Here is a 15,678-nt window from a genome sequence, read left to right as displayed (position 1 = left end):
CAGTGGACTTACGCGTCGGCTATGGGGGGTGGGGGGGGAGGAAAAGAAAATGATCTATGTCTTTACGAATAATGCTTGGAAATGATCAAATAAAATATATTTAAAAAAAATAAAAAAAAAATAATTAGGGCTTTCCCAAAGTGGGATGTGCTGTCCTCAAGAGGCAGCAACTTCTCTCCCAGAAAGTCCCAAAGCTGATAATAGCTGAGTACCCACTTGGTATGTAGGTTGTAGGGGTTCTGACTCCCTTCTCTGCTTTGTCCCTACAGTCTCCCCTCCTTAGGTAAGATGGCAGAGTGGGTAGATCACTGAACCTGGGGTCAGAAAGACCTGAGTTCAAACTCAGCCCTACACATTTACAGTCTGTGGGACTCTGGGCAAGTCACTTAGTCTCTGTCCAAGTTTCTTCATCTGTAAAATGGGGATGATAATAATAGCACCTATTTCTTCCAGGGATATTGTAAGGATCAAATGAGGTATTTGTAATGTTCTTAGTGTATTATACTTTGCACATAGTAGATGCTTAATAAACCCTTCTTCCTTCTTTCTTTCTTTCTTTCTTTCTTTCTTTCTTTCTTTCTTTCTTTCTTTCTTTCTTTCTTTCTTTCTTCTTTCTTTCTTTCTTTCTTTCTTTCTTTCTTTCTTTCTTTCTTTCTTTCTTTCTTTCTTTCTTTCTTTCTTCTTTCTTCCTTTTTCTTCCTTCCTTCTCCTTCCTTCCTTCCTTTCTTTTCTTTCTTTCTTTCTTTCTTTCTTTCTTTCTTTCTTTCTTTCTTTCTTTCTTTCTTTCTTTCTTTCTTTCTTTCTTTTCTTTCTTTCTTTCTTTCTTTCTTTCTTTCTTTCTTTCTTTCTTCTTTTTCTTTCTCCTCCTTCCTTCCTTCCTTCCTTCGTTTGTTTGTTCGTTTGTTCATTCGTTCGTTCATTTGTTTGTCTTGTTTGTTTTTCTTCTTTCTTTTCTTCCTTCCTTCCTTCCTTCCTTCCTTCTTCTTCTTCTTTCTTTCTTTCTTTCTTTCTTTCTTTCTTTCTTTCTTTCTTTCTTTCTTTCTTTCTTCTTTCTTTCTTTCTTTCTTTCTTTCTTTCTTTCTTTCTTTCTTTCTTTCTTTCTTTTCCTTCTTTCTTTCCTTTCTTTCTTTCTTTCTTTTCTTTCTTTCTTTCTTTCTTTCTTTCTTTCTTTCTTTCTTTCTTTCTTTCTTTTCTTTCTTTCTTTCTTTCTTTCTTTCTTTCTTTCTTTCTTTCTTTCTTTCTTTCTTTCTTTCCTTCTTTCTTTCTTTCTTTCTTTCTTTCTTCTTCTTTCTTTCTTTCTTTCTTTCTTTCTTTCTTTCTTTCTTCTTTCTTTCTTTCTTTCTTTCTTTCTTTCTTTCTTTCTTTCTTTCTTTCTTTCTTTTTCTTTCTTTTTCTTTCTTTTTCCTTCTTTCTTTCTTTTTTTCCTTCTTTCTTTCTTTCTTTCTTTCTTTCTTTCTTTCTTTCTTTCTTTCTTTCTTTCTTTCTTTCTTTCTTTCTTTCTTTCTTTCTTTCTTTCTTTCTTTCTTTCTTTCTTTCTTTCTTTCTTTCTTTCTTTCTTTCTTTTTCTTTCTTTCTTTCTTTCTCTTCTTTCTTTCTTTCTTTTTGCCATCCCAAGTATCCATGAGGCCCTAACATTTCTGTTGCTCAAGGCCACCCAATACAGATACTTGGTAACATGCAATCTCTGTGATAACCTAAGTCAGTCACCTAGCCTTTGTTTTCCTCTGGAACATTTTATTGTACTTTCACTCTAGTTACATAGAAAGATAATTTTTAACATTTGCTTTCTGACATTTTGCTATCCAAATTTTCTCTTTCCCTCCCTCCCTCCCTTTTCCCCTCCCTGAGATGGCAAGCAATCTGATATAGGTTATACATGTGCTGTCATGCAATATATATTTCCATATTCATCATGTTATGAAAGAAGACACATATTACACATATAAGAAAAAACTCATAAAGCAAATAAGTGAAGAATGGTATGCTTCATTCTGCCTATCAGTTCCTTCTATGGTGGTAGATAGCCTTTCCAAGTATTTTTGTGATCATCTGTTCATTGTTTCTTAAGGCACAATAATATTCCATTATAATCATATGCCATGGCTTGTTCAGCCATCTTCCAATTGATGGACAACCTTCAGTTTCCAGTTCTTTGCCACTGTAAAACTTTACATATACATTTATTGACATTTTTATTTATTGTATATTTTAACATATTTACATTGCTACAAATATTTTGGTATAAGTAGGTCCTTTTGTCCTAGCTTTGATCTCTTTGGGACATGTAAAGACCTAGTAGTGGTATTGCTGGGATCAAAGTATGGCACAGTTTTTTGAAGGCCCTTTGGGAATGGTTCCAAAATGCTCTCCAGAATGGTTGGACCAGTTATACAAGCATTTGCTAAATGCTTTCCATGTGCCATGCTCTGTGTTAAGCTTGGAAGATTAAAAAACAGGTAAAAAACAGTTCTTGCCCTTAGGGAGCTTCCAGTCTTATGGAAGAGATATCCTATGGACAAATAAATTATATACAGGATGAATTGAAAATAATCAAGAGAAGGAAAGCAACAGGATTAAGGGGGATTGGGCAAGGGATCTTGTAGAAGGTAAGACTTTGGCTCAAGAAAGGAAGGAAAGGGAAGCCAGAAGACAGAGAGGAGGAGGGAGAACATTCCATGAAAATGCTAAGAGTCAGGATATGGAGTGTCGTGTAAGGAGCAGCCAGGAGTCTACATGATTCTTCTGAGACTTAGGGAGGATTTAGCAGAAGATTTACCCCAGGAATGATTTCTTCATGTTCAGCCCAAGACAAAGGAACTGTGTGACATAATTGTAAAAGCACCAGCCCTCAAATCTATGGACTTGATTTAAATCTTGGGTCTGCCAACAACTCATTCTGTAAACTGGGAAGTCACTTCCCCTCCCCAGTCTCATTTCTGCATCTATAAAACAGACTTGGAGACCCCTCAGGTGAAGCAAAGCCATAGATAGCAGTCTGAGGTGTCAGCAAGAGACCCAAGAATGGAGATCCCAGTTTTAGGGACTTTTGGAGTATAGGGAAGAAGGAAAGACTAAGGAAGCATTCCAGTGACCTTCAGAGATTACTCTATGTGTGTTTCTTCCAAAGGATCACTCTGTGTGTGTGTGTGTGTGTGTGTGTGTGTGTGTGTGTGTGTGTGTGCATATATGTGTGTATAAAATACAGACTGTAATTCCTAGGAAAGAAGGTGAAAGGACTTCTTTGCTCCCTAAAAATAGAAGAAAAGCTTCAAGAAGAAAAGCAAAGAAAATATGCTGAGCAAGTTGAGGGGAATCCAAATCCAATACCAAATTTTGGCTGAGGAAAGAAGGTAATGTAGAGAAAGAAGGAAAGCAGGGCTTCTGAATCACTGGAAATATATTATAAGTTTGTATTATTTTTTTTCTGAGAGAGGATGGAACTGGACCTTCTTGAGAGGAAGCAGTTTCTGTGCTACAAATTCTGGCCACAGAGGAATGATGAGGATCTATAGGAATTTTCAGGAGAAGGTTATCTATCTAATTCCAGCCCTGAAGAGATGAGATGAGATGAGTCCTGGTGGCTGGCAACTCCCTGCTGAAGGGTACTGAGATTGTCATGTTTCAACATGACCTGAACAGCTGGGAGGTCTTCTCTCTTCTGTTTCTATCTGGGATGTGATGGCAAGTCTCCCAGACTTGTCAAAACTGATGAATAGCACGCACGTACAGTGATTTACATGGAGACAAAAGATACCTTAAGGAGAGGAAGTGTAGTCTGGCAGAAAGACCTGGACTTTGAATCAAAAAAGATTCAGATTTGAATCCCACCTCAGATACTTGCTACATGCATGACGATGAGTGCATCACTAAATTTTTCCCTGCCTCAGTTTCTTCATCTGATACTTAGAGCTCCTTACAGAGCTGTGATGCTCAAATGATATACAATTTATAAAACTTCATACTACATAAATGATAATTACTAGGATGTTGGTGTTATCAGAGGATGGGATTTGATCTTCTGGTTTAAGGTTTACAACATAGACTTAATATATATATGTATATATATATACATATATATATATATATATATTTTTTTTTTGGTGGAGAAATTGAGTAAGTATCTGAAGTCAGATTTGAACTTAGGAAGATGAGTCTTCTTGACCCCAGGCCCAGTACTCTCTCACTGTGCCACTAAATGACCCCAGACTTACTACCCATATCCCTTCCACATCACCAGTGTTCAGGGCATGATACCGATGATCTGGAAAATCCATGGAAGATTTTTTTTTTGCCTTCCCTTCATACCAGAGAAGTCTGAATTTTCTCTTTTTCTTTCTTATGAGGTGTTTACAGTACCTTATTGTAAAAACTGGGCTAAATATTTGGTCATAATGGGTTACGTTGTGCATTTCTGAGTTTCTAAAGTTTTTCTGTGTCATCTGCTGGCTTTCACATGTTGTCTGCAGCATCTGCAAAACTCCCAAAGAATTCCCACTTAATTTCTTATGCTGACCTGCGAAACAGGGAAACTGTAATGTGGAAAGTCATGATGTGGAAGGGATACCTGTGTATATATATATATCTTGTCTCATTGCCAAGAATGGAATGCATCTAATTAGGGAGTGGAAAGCATGTATTTGCCTGAGGACTGTGGATCTGATGGCTTTAAACTGAAAAAGAATCAATTTTCATGCTAATCGGTAAGCATTTAGAAAGTCCTTATCAAACAAAAGGCATTGTGCTAAGGGTTGAGGGTGCAGAGACAAAGACAGAATAGTCCCTGTCCTCAAGGAGCTTACCTTCTTCCAGAACAACAGGTATGACATAGGAAAAAAATAGCATTGAATATCCTCAATATCACATGAGATAGTGACCTGGAAGAGGGGCATTCATAATGCTTAGAACTTTAGATGGCCTTGCATAAATGTGACAAGTGTATAAAAATACAGTCAACTATAAATCTTAATCCAAGAAAGAAAATACAACCTGAAAAGTTATAAGTGATATGTGGTAAGATGTGACCTATGAGTATAATATAGCGATGAATGAGTTTGTTTAAGAAGAAAAGATTACATAATCAAGATCAGAGTAGCATTAAAAAGGAAGAAAGAAAGAAAAGAAAGGAATGAAGGAACAAAGGAATGAAAGAACATTTATTAAATGTCTTATGTGCCAGATACTATTAGTCTCTAGAGAAAAGAAATTAAAAAATGAGACAGTCCTTGCCCTCAAGGAACTTGACATTCTAAAAAAAGGCTGGCAGCATTATATGATCTGTTTTATCTCATATAGGGGAGTAATTTTGGTTTAAGAAACACATTGATACTGAGAGGACTCATTATAAAATGCCATGTCTTTCACAGAAGAAATAGCAGTATTGGAAGCATTATTGTTTCTAGAACAAGAGATAGAGAGTGGGTATGAGGATGGTGATGGTATGTATGTGGCAGCAGGGCAGATATCAAGATGTGTGGAGTGGATGTTTATGGAAAGGATGTGAAACATGGTCTTGAGCCCATTACATAGAGTGAATCAGGTATCTTCAGAATTTAAAAACTTAATAGATTGGCTTCCCTAGGGTAGATGGAGTGGGTCATGGTTTCTGGATGTTTTGTCTGGGAGGTACTATTTTAAGTGAGGAGGACAAATTAAGAGGATATATTTCTGTGTGGAGCTTCACAAACTGGAGGATGAAAGCTTGGTAGAGAGCACTTTGGTGAGAATCAATAGAAGGAGAACAGTGGTACTGTGAGTATGTTATAGACCACATGGACAGAAGGAGGAACTGGATGATGAATTCCAGAAAGAGATTGAGAAACTGGTAAAGAGGGATGATAAATGGTGATGGGAGACTTCAACTAGCCAGAGGTCTACTAGTGTTTCTCGTTTGTGAAAAAGCAAAGTAGCAGAGAAATCTTGACTTATCTTAATGAAAATATCTTCCCTTGAATTGTAAAGGGTGTAGTAAAGATAACTGCCTTTTTGGACCCATTTCTGAATAGTAAGGAATGGCTGATTCCTATAATGGAATTCCTATAATGGAAATGATCAGAAACTTAGGATACTGTGATTATGCCTTCTTAGAGTTCATGATAGTTAAAAAGAGGAGTGCCAGGAAATATATTCTGGGCCAAACTAATTCTTTTGCTTTTTTGACTGTTCCCTTTCTTTTTACAGACTTAAGTTTATTATTTAAATCTTCTTCTTGCTTCTCTGTTCATGGTCACTAGATAGGGTCTCAAATTGCCAATTTTATTTCTTTTTAGTTTCTCCATATGTTTTATTTTTATTTTTTAAAAGCTTTACTTTCCATCATAGAATGAAGGCTGTGTTTTGCTTCCAAGGCAGAAGAGCAGTAAGGGCTAGGAAATAGGGGGTTAAAGTAACTTGCCCAGGGTCACATAGGTAGGCAATAACTGAGTTCAGATTTGAACCTAAGACCTCCCATCTGCAGGCATGGTTCTCAATCTATTTAGCCACCTATCTGCCCCCTCTCCACATGTTTTGATTGCTTCTTGAGTATCATCTGGAGTTTTTAATGCATGGTACTCTTCATCTCCTTTCAGCAAGCACATCAACATATACAAATTTTGATGTCACTGTCAAAATTTTCTTCTCAATAACACATGTAATCTTAAGGAAATTCAATTGGTTTTAGACCATTCTATTCACATTATAACAAATCATAAAGAAAAAATATTTTCCAATATCTTGAAATCTGGCAGTTTCATGGACACACGATTTCCATTCTTTCACAAGTTTCTGTCAAAATCCCTAAATAAATTCTTCTAAAATAACTGACCCATAGTCTCAGTCACAAACTTTGAAAAGATATACCTTGTATATTGGATTATGGAAGAGCTGATTTCAGAGTTCACAAAAAGTTATGGCACAAATCCATGGCCTAAGGCTCTACTGGGGAAGTCAGTTGGTGGTATAGTTCTAGACCTAGTGGTCACATTTGTCCTTAGGCACTAGCTCTGTTACCCTAGGCAAGTCATTTAATATTTGCCTCAATTTCCTCAAATGTAAAATAAAGATCATAATGGCATCTACCTCCCAAGGTTTCATGAGGTTCAAATGAGATAAAAATTTATAAAGTGCTTAGCAAACTGCCTGGTATATAGCTTGCTTGCTTGCTTGCTTGCTTGCTTCCTTCCTTCCTTCCTTCCCTTCCTTCCCTGCTTCCTTCCTTCCTTCCTTCCTTCCTTCCTTCCTTCCTTCCTTCCTTCCTTCCTTCCTTCCTTCCTTCCTTCCTTCCTTCCTTCCTTCCTTCCTTCCTTCCTTCCTTCCTTCCTTCCTTCTTTGATATTCTCAAGAATAACCAAGAAAGCAGAGTTTCTCATATCTTGTTTTTCTTCTTTCTGTCATGGGCCTAAAAAAGGGAAAGCAAAAATGACTAATAGAGAGTCGATACTCATTGATAAATAAGAAAGTAGTAAGAGGGAACCTATTTGCCCTTGATGAATTAAAGTTGCTTGATACAGAAGAACCACATTCTTTAGTTCTGAAAGATCAGTAAGATGTGATTAGAGACCAGGGAAAGAAAATGCAGGACTAGAAAAAGAATAAATGCCCCTTAAAAAAAGTGTGTGGGGGAAATGGAATCTGCAAACCATAGGCCAGGCAAAATTAATTCTTGGCAAAATTCCGTAATGTATTATTAAAGGGATGATTAGTGAACACTCTTTTAGAAAAGGAGGCAGTAATCATAAAAAGCCAGCACGACTTTATCAAGAATAGATTGTGCCTGACTAATTTCATTTCCTTTATTAACAGGCTTACTAAATTTGTAGACCAGAGGAATCTTTTAGATAGATTTGATTCTGTTATTTATTTATGATAAAGTTTTATCAATATTTTCATTCTTATATCAAATTAATTTGCCAATATCAACCTCTCTCCATTTTAATCCTATATTTTAACAACAAAAAAGTTAAGTAAAATTTATCAACCAAGCAACTGCATTTGACTGTCCCCCATCTCTTACCAGGAGAAAGGAAGTATATTTGATCACCTGTATTAATTTTAGTTTGGCTGTCTATTAGCATTTTTTGAAATAGTTTTGATTGCTGTAGTCATTTGATATATATAATTCTGATGCTGCTTACTTCACCCTGCATCATTTTATACCAATCTTCCTGTATTTTGTTGAATTTTTCATGTTTTTTATTCACATATAATAATTGCTGACATTTCCCAATTGATGGGCAAACTTGTTTCTATTGTTTTATACTGAATATTTTGATATATGGAGAATTTTCTTTTTATTCTTGATCTCAATAATGGAATTGCTCAAGAGATAACACTAGTTTTAAAAACTTTTCTTGAATAATTACAAATTATTTTCCAAAATGGTTATAACAATTTTCCACCCACTCATCAGCATACATACATACATATATTGCTTCTTGGCCAATTAATAAAAAGAATCCTAAAAATTCAAAATATATATAGTGTTACTGTATGTGTGTACACACACACATATAATATTTCTATTGACAACTTTACTAAGACTTTTTGAGATAAATTATTTCTCTCCCATTAGCTTTGCCTATTTGAAAGCTGTTAGGTAAAACCTCAGATTTTTTTGTTATTTTAGTTTGTCTTATAATTAGTGATGTAGCAACTTTTAAACCTAATTTTATCTATTTTACCTAAAATTCCAGCAATATATTTCATTAAGTCCTTTACATTATTCATGTGGGAAATACTGAGATATGGTTTAGATGCTGATGCAATTAGATAGATTCAGAACCAAATGAATGGTTGGATGAAAAGATTAATCAGGGATTTGATATTAACTTGGCTTATTTATTCTTCAAGCCTTACTAAAATTAGTTCCTAAATTGAGACAATGTTATAGGGTCAGATTCTGTACATTTCCTTGTGTGATCTCGAATCTATGTTATATGGCATTTAGCTGTTACCTTCTCTGGGTATTAGGTGCTTTTTTCTACAAAACTCTCAGGGACAGCTGAGACTAGAAAGATGCAAACTTTTGGTGGACCTTAAGTAATTTTATCTAGGCCACAGTCTGATCACTGCCAAATCTGTCTGAATTTTTCAGGTTTTTGACTTCATTTTGGGTCTAGACAATACAATTGCAGGCTTGCCCATAGTTAGATCTCCAGTCAACTGTTACTGACTACAGACCCTGTTTACTAGTTTTAAGACTACAGATTCAGAGCAACAATTCAATTCGATTTATTAAACATTTATTAAACTCCTACTATGTGCCAGGCACTACTAAGCACTGGTTCACTCTTGGTTCACAGTCCACAGTCCTTGCTTTTTTTAATTCAATCTAGGTCTGCTGGCTGAATCCACAACCCTTCTCTAGGGTTAGAGTAGCAAAGGTTGTAGGCTCGCCTATGGTCATAGTCTCTGCCCTCATTACACACCTCTGTTTTGAATCCAATGTCTTAGGCTGGAAAAATGACCCATTGTGAGTTTTCCTTGGATTCCCAGCCAATACTTAGTCTGGTGCTCTTCCTTTATCTCTGATGAAATAGCTCTAGGAAAGAGCTGAGCAGTATTGCTTCCTCTTTCTCTGCCATCTTTGCCAATCTCCCTTCAATGTTCAATGTCAACTTGGAAGAAGGTCTCCAGGGGAGTACCCCAGACACCTGTGCTTGGATCCCCCTGCGCTATTTAACTCACTCTCTGTCTCTCTTTCTCCGTCTCTGTCTGTCGTTCTCTCTCTTTTTCTGTGTCTCTCTCATTCTGTGTGTGTCTCTGTGTCTCTGTGTTGTCTCTGTGACTCTCATTGATTGCTTGGTTCAAGGAATGGAAAGTCATGTTTATTACATAAGAAGACAACACAATGCTGTTGAGGGTAACCAACACAATGGGTGTGTGAGTCTGGCTTAACAAAGATCTTGACAGTCTCCAACATTACTTTAAAACTAATCAGGTGAAAAGAATAGGGATCAGGGTGTAAAGTTTTACCTTTCAGCCTAAAAAGTCAGTATCACAGAAACAAGATGTAGGGGAGTTAGCAGTTTATCTGAAAAAAAAAGAGGTGTTTTCTTTTCTTTTTCAACCCATACTTTCTGCCTTAGAATCAATACTAAGGATCAGTTTCAAGGCAGAAGAATGGTAAGGGCTAGGCAATGGGGATTAAATGACTTGTCCAGGGTCATACAGCTAGGACATGTCTGAGGTCAAATTCAAACCCAGGACCTCTTATCTCCAGACCTGGCTCACTATCCACTGATTCAATGAATTATCCCTCAATTGTGAGTGTTTTTATTGACTACAAACTCAATATGAGTCAACAGTGGGATATTTTAACCAAGAAAGTCAACATGAATTTGACCTTCAGTAAGAAAAGTGTAATTTCAGGACAGCTAGGTAGCTCAGTGGATAAAGAGCCAAGTCTGGAGATGGGAATACCTGAGTTCAAATCTGCCTTCAGATACTTCCTAACTGTGTGACCCTGGGCAAATCACTTCCTCTTCCTTATAGGTCCCTATCTTATTTAGTCTGGAAGTTCAGTGGTCACACTGACTTGACCTTACTGCTGATAAACATGGGAGCTCTGACCTGCTCCATTTCTGATTCCTGGTTCTGTTCACCCCTCCTTAGTCAGCCTGGTCATCCCACCACTCTCAGGGCATCACTGTTTGATGTCAGATTTAGAGTGGACATTCATTTGGATTTATCATTGCTGCAGCTCAGAGCTCCAAAACTCAAGCAATCCACTAATCTCAGCCTCCTCCATTCATGGAGATTACAAGCATGGACCATCATGCCTGGCCTCTCCTTGGAGGCCAGACAACCATTTGTCAGGTAGATTGTAGAGGGGATTCTTTAGCAGGCCTGGATGTCCCTGAGGTCCCTTCCAACTCTGAGATTCTGTGAGTCTGTACATTCTAATGACAAAAACAAATGATTCTGACAAAGGGGGAAAGGGAGAGCTGTCTGGGTAACTCATCGGTGACTCAGATTTTTTAAAAAAAGACATGGAAGCAAGAACAGAGAACAAGGAATGAATATAAAAGAGTGGATAGGACTCTAAGAAATGTCAGGAGAGTTGAAGCTCAGAATGAGCAGTGGCTTGCCATGAATGCTAAGGAGAACAAGGAAGACCTCTTTTAGCCATTCTGGAGACAAGAGGAAGGTCAGAGAAGGGATGGGTTTGCTGCTTAGGTGCAGAGGATGATGATAATAGCCAGTGGACAGAATGCAGAACTGCTTCATTCCCCCTTGCCTGGAAGGCACTCCTTCGCCTCAGTCTCTAGGAATTCTCTCCCTGGAGAGCTTATTTGAGCTCTGTTCCCTCTGTTAAGATTTTTTCCTTCCCTCCTCTACTAATCTTTAATTTACTTTTCTGTGCAGATGGTATTCTCTCATCCAACACCAAGGGATTGCAAGTTCCTTGAGGGCAAGACAATTAAACAAATGTTGTTTTGGCATCCCCAGTACTATTTACATGGCGGGCATCTCGTTTAATTTTGGGGTTGAATTAGAGGTCATGTGCTAAAAAGGGAAGACTATTGGATAGGGAAGCAAAGGGCATGAGTTCATATCCCTCAGGCAAACTATTTAATCTCTCTGGGCCTTGGGTTTATTGATTATAAAATGAGGAAGTTTGATCAGATGACCTCTCAGGTCCATATATTAGTTTTCAACCTCTCATTCTGTGAATTGTATGACAGTTCCTAGTAACTGCCTTACCTTTCAAGGATTCTTCTACTCCATTGGTCTTTCCAGTCACATAGGATTTTATCTTGATTGTAAGAAGAAATGCCCCTGGAAATCCAGGGAAAATCCTTAGTTATTGGTCCCCAAAGAATTCCTTTTTTTCCCCATCCTCAATAAAATGTCACTTATTGGGCAGGCAAGTCACTCTAGCTGAAGCAAGGAATCACCCTAAGGGGAAGCAGCTTGTGCAAAGTAAGTCAGATTTTCACTACCAACATCAAAATCTCCCCATAGACCTAGAAAATGACTATGAACTCAAGGACCTTGGAAATAACAATGCCCCACAGACCATCACTTCCACTTCCAGCCTGGGCATCCTCATAATCACCATGGAGAATAGGTCTACCTTCCTCAGCACCACCAATACCAAATGCTGACCAAAAGACACCAACTGGCAGGTCAGTCCATGAGCCCCTGGAGAGACAGTGCCACCTCACCCCATCACTGTTCATAAACTCTACTGCCATCATCAACAACTCTAATCAGCTTGACAACAGCTTTTGTTGGTTGGTTAGTTGTTGTCCTTAAGGCTCAAAGAGGACCAAAATAACATTACTGGTGATGTCCTTTAACTCATGCATAAATTGAATTTAAATGAGTCAGGGTCACCCAAAATTGTCAATCTCACTTCTTCTGTTGGTACTAGAGTCATGGCTACTGAAGACCAACAAATTGGTCTTACCAACAAAGTCCTTGGCACTATCCAATTGTTTGATACCCAAAACTGATATTTTTATATCAATGAGAATGACATTAAAGAAGATTCATTCCCATTGGCTTTGCTACCATGCACTAAGGACCATGGGACTTTTTCATCCTACTTGCTGTTGTACTATTTCCTCCATTCAAATGTGAACTCATTTAGAGTAACGATTATCTAACTTTCCTATTTTTATCACAAGCTTAGCACTTTGTATGTAGTAAGTACTTAATAAATGTTTTTCAGCTGTGCGACCCTGGGCAAGTCACTTAACCTTCATTGCCTAGCCCTTACTTCTGCCTTGGAACCAATATGCAGTATTGATTCCAAGACGGAAGGTAAGAGTTTTATTTTTTTTTAAATAAATGCTTTTCACCCATCCACCCACCCATCCTCACTACCATAAATCTATCCATGACCTCAGAGGAAATCCAAATCTTAAAACTCTACTCAGAAATTCAAAGGGAAAAGTAAAATGAAAAAATACATACATGCAGAAACATGGATATGCTAAGTATGCTTTGATTTAATCCTGATTGGTTTTATCTCTGGTTCCCTTCCCATTCTCTCTTCCTGGGCTGGTAGGTTGGCATTCTGCCAAGGTCCACAGAATTTAGAGCTAGAGAAGTATTAAAGATTGCCAGGACCAACATCCTCATTTTATAGGTAAGGAAACTGAGGTTTACCAAGGCTAAATATTTTCCTAGTGTCCTTCAGTCAATAAGTGATAGAGCCAAGATTTTCACCCTCTTGACTTCAAGTTAAGCATTCGATCCACTAAGTCACACTATCTCTCATGACTCTGAATGATTCTGTCACTTTATTATTTTTTAAACCTTTACCTTCTGTCTTAGAATCAGTACTGTGTATTGGCTCCAAGGCAGAAGAGTGGTAAGGGCTAGGAATGGGGGTTAAGTGACTTGCCCAGGGTCACACAGCTTGAAAGTGTCTGAGGCCAGATTTGAAGCTAGGACCTCCCATCTCTAGGCCTGGCTCTCAATCCACTGAGCTACCCAGCTGCCCTTGACTCTGTCACTTTAAAGTCAGTAACAGTTTACTGTGATTCCTTCCCCAAATATAGGGCCCATGGCAAGGTCTACTGATCTGGAGAGTACAGCAGAAGGACAGAGGTTAAATCCCAGGTTTAGGGAGTCTTAGAGCATAGCAGCAGAGGAAAGACATCACTAGAAGGATAACAAAGTGCTTTTACAAAGCACTAATCTCCATGATGATTCTTTGAGAGAAGCTTTGCAAATATTTTTATCTTCTTTTAACATAAGAGGACATTGAGGTTCATATAGAAATAATTTGGTCAGTCACATCACTTATCAACCTATTAGTAAATAGAAGAGCACATCATCTTTATCATTATTATTATCACCATCATTATCATCCTCATCATCATTATCACCATCATTATCATCATCATCTGCATCCTCCCCATCATTATCATCATCATTATCTTCCTCATAATTATCTCCATCATTCTTATTTTCACTATCCTTAACATCACCATTATCATCTTCATCCTCATAATCATAATTATCATATCATCATTACTATTATATTCTTCATCATTATCACATTACCATCATCATCATCATCGCCATCCTCATTATCATCATCCTCATCTTCATCACTAACATTATCATCATCATCATCACCATCCTCATTATCATCCTCCTCATCCTCATCACTATCATTATCATCATCATCATCCCCATCCTCATTATCATCCTCCTCATCTTCATCACTATCATTATCATCATCATCATCTCCATCCTCATTATCATCATCCTCATCTTCATCACTAACATTATCATCATCATCACCATCCTCATTATCATCATCCTCATCTTCATCACTAACATTATCATCATCATCATCACCATCCTCATTATCATCCTCCTCATCCTCATCACTATCATCATCATCATCATCACCATCCTCATTATCATCCTCCTCATCTTCATCACTATCATTATCATCATCATCATCTCCATCCTCATTATCATCATCCTCATCCTCATCACTATCATTATCATCATCATCATCTCCATTATTCTCATCCTCATCACCACCATCATCACCACCATGAAAAGAATACATTTGCATAGCATTTTAAAGGTTACACGGTGCTTTCTATACATTGTCTCATTATCTCACGGATCCTAATCCCAGGCCTTCTGATGCCAAATCTGTTGCTTCTCTTCTCCCACCACGGCCTTTCTATGATTACCTTGGAATCCTGACAAAAAGGGCGCATATAAAACAGAGGAAAGATTTATGTGTTGGCCTCTTGCCTGACTTGCTGGTTGGTGCTTTTATCCTCTTTATTTAGGGGTTTTGTCTTCACCTCTAGGAGGTAGGCACTTTCCCAACAAGGTGTGTCTTTGCTTCTTTTGAAGCACCTGGAAATGGTGCTGTGATCAGTCCATTTGTGCTGTGCAAATAGACACAGGGGTTTTCTGTTTGTCAGTCTTTCACGACCTCCCTGCAACTATCTTTGACTTAGCCTGGTAACCTCCTGACAACAGAGGTGAAAACCTTTGAAGAGTTGGAGGAAAAGCATCATTGATTGTGTGTATGGCATTATTCTTGCTAATGCCTTGAAAACTGTATTAATAGAAATGATAATAAGAAATTGAGAAATGAACCTGCTTTCATTTCTCCTTTAGTTATCTTTCTGTTGGGCAAACAGGGACAATACCTCCCCCCCCCCAAAAAAAAAGATAATTTAAGCATTTTGTTATCCTGGGGCCTTAAGGCAACCATTTGAAAAATCAAAAGGGAAGGAAAGAGCATCTCAAGATTCAGAACCATAACCTGTTGTTAAGGCTAGAAGGCATCTAGTTCACCTCCCCCTGCCCCCACCTCACCATTTGATTGGTAAGGAAGAGTAGAAGGAACACGGATTTCGGAGTTAGAGGACCCCAGTTTAAATTCCACCTCTTACACTACCTATGAGACCTTAGGTAAGCCTTGTGCCTTCCCTGGACCTCAGTTGTAAACTTAGTGGATTGGACTGGAGGACCACCATGGTCTCTTCCAGTTCTGGATTTGGGATCTGATGATTTTATGGCAATGAGGGGAAGACATTTGCTTCAGGTCACGCAGCTAGTTAGGGGGCAGAGCCAGGACTAAATTCCAGGCTTCAATGTTCTCTCCACTAGGAAAATGGAAATCAGAGCTCTAGCAGACCCCAGAGATCATCTGATCCAATACTCTCATTTTGCAGTTTTGGAAATGGGTTTAGGAGGAAGAAGGCA

This window comes from Monodelphis domestica, chromosome 6, assembly GCF_027887165.1.
Source record: "Monodelphis domestica isolate mMonDom1 chromosome 6, mMonDom1.pri, whole genome shotgun sequence".
NCBI classification, from domain to species: domain Eukaryota; kingdom Metazoa; phylum Chordata; class Mammalia; order Didelphimorphia; family Didelphidae; genus Monodelphis; species Monodelphis domestica.
The sequence above is the reverse complement of the archived record's forward strand: the minus strand, read 5'-3'. Positions refer to the sequence as shown.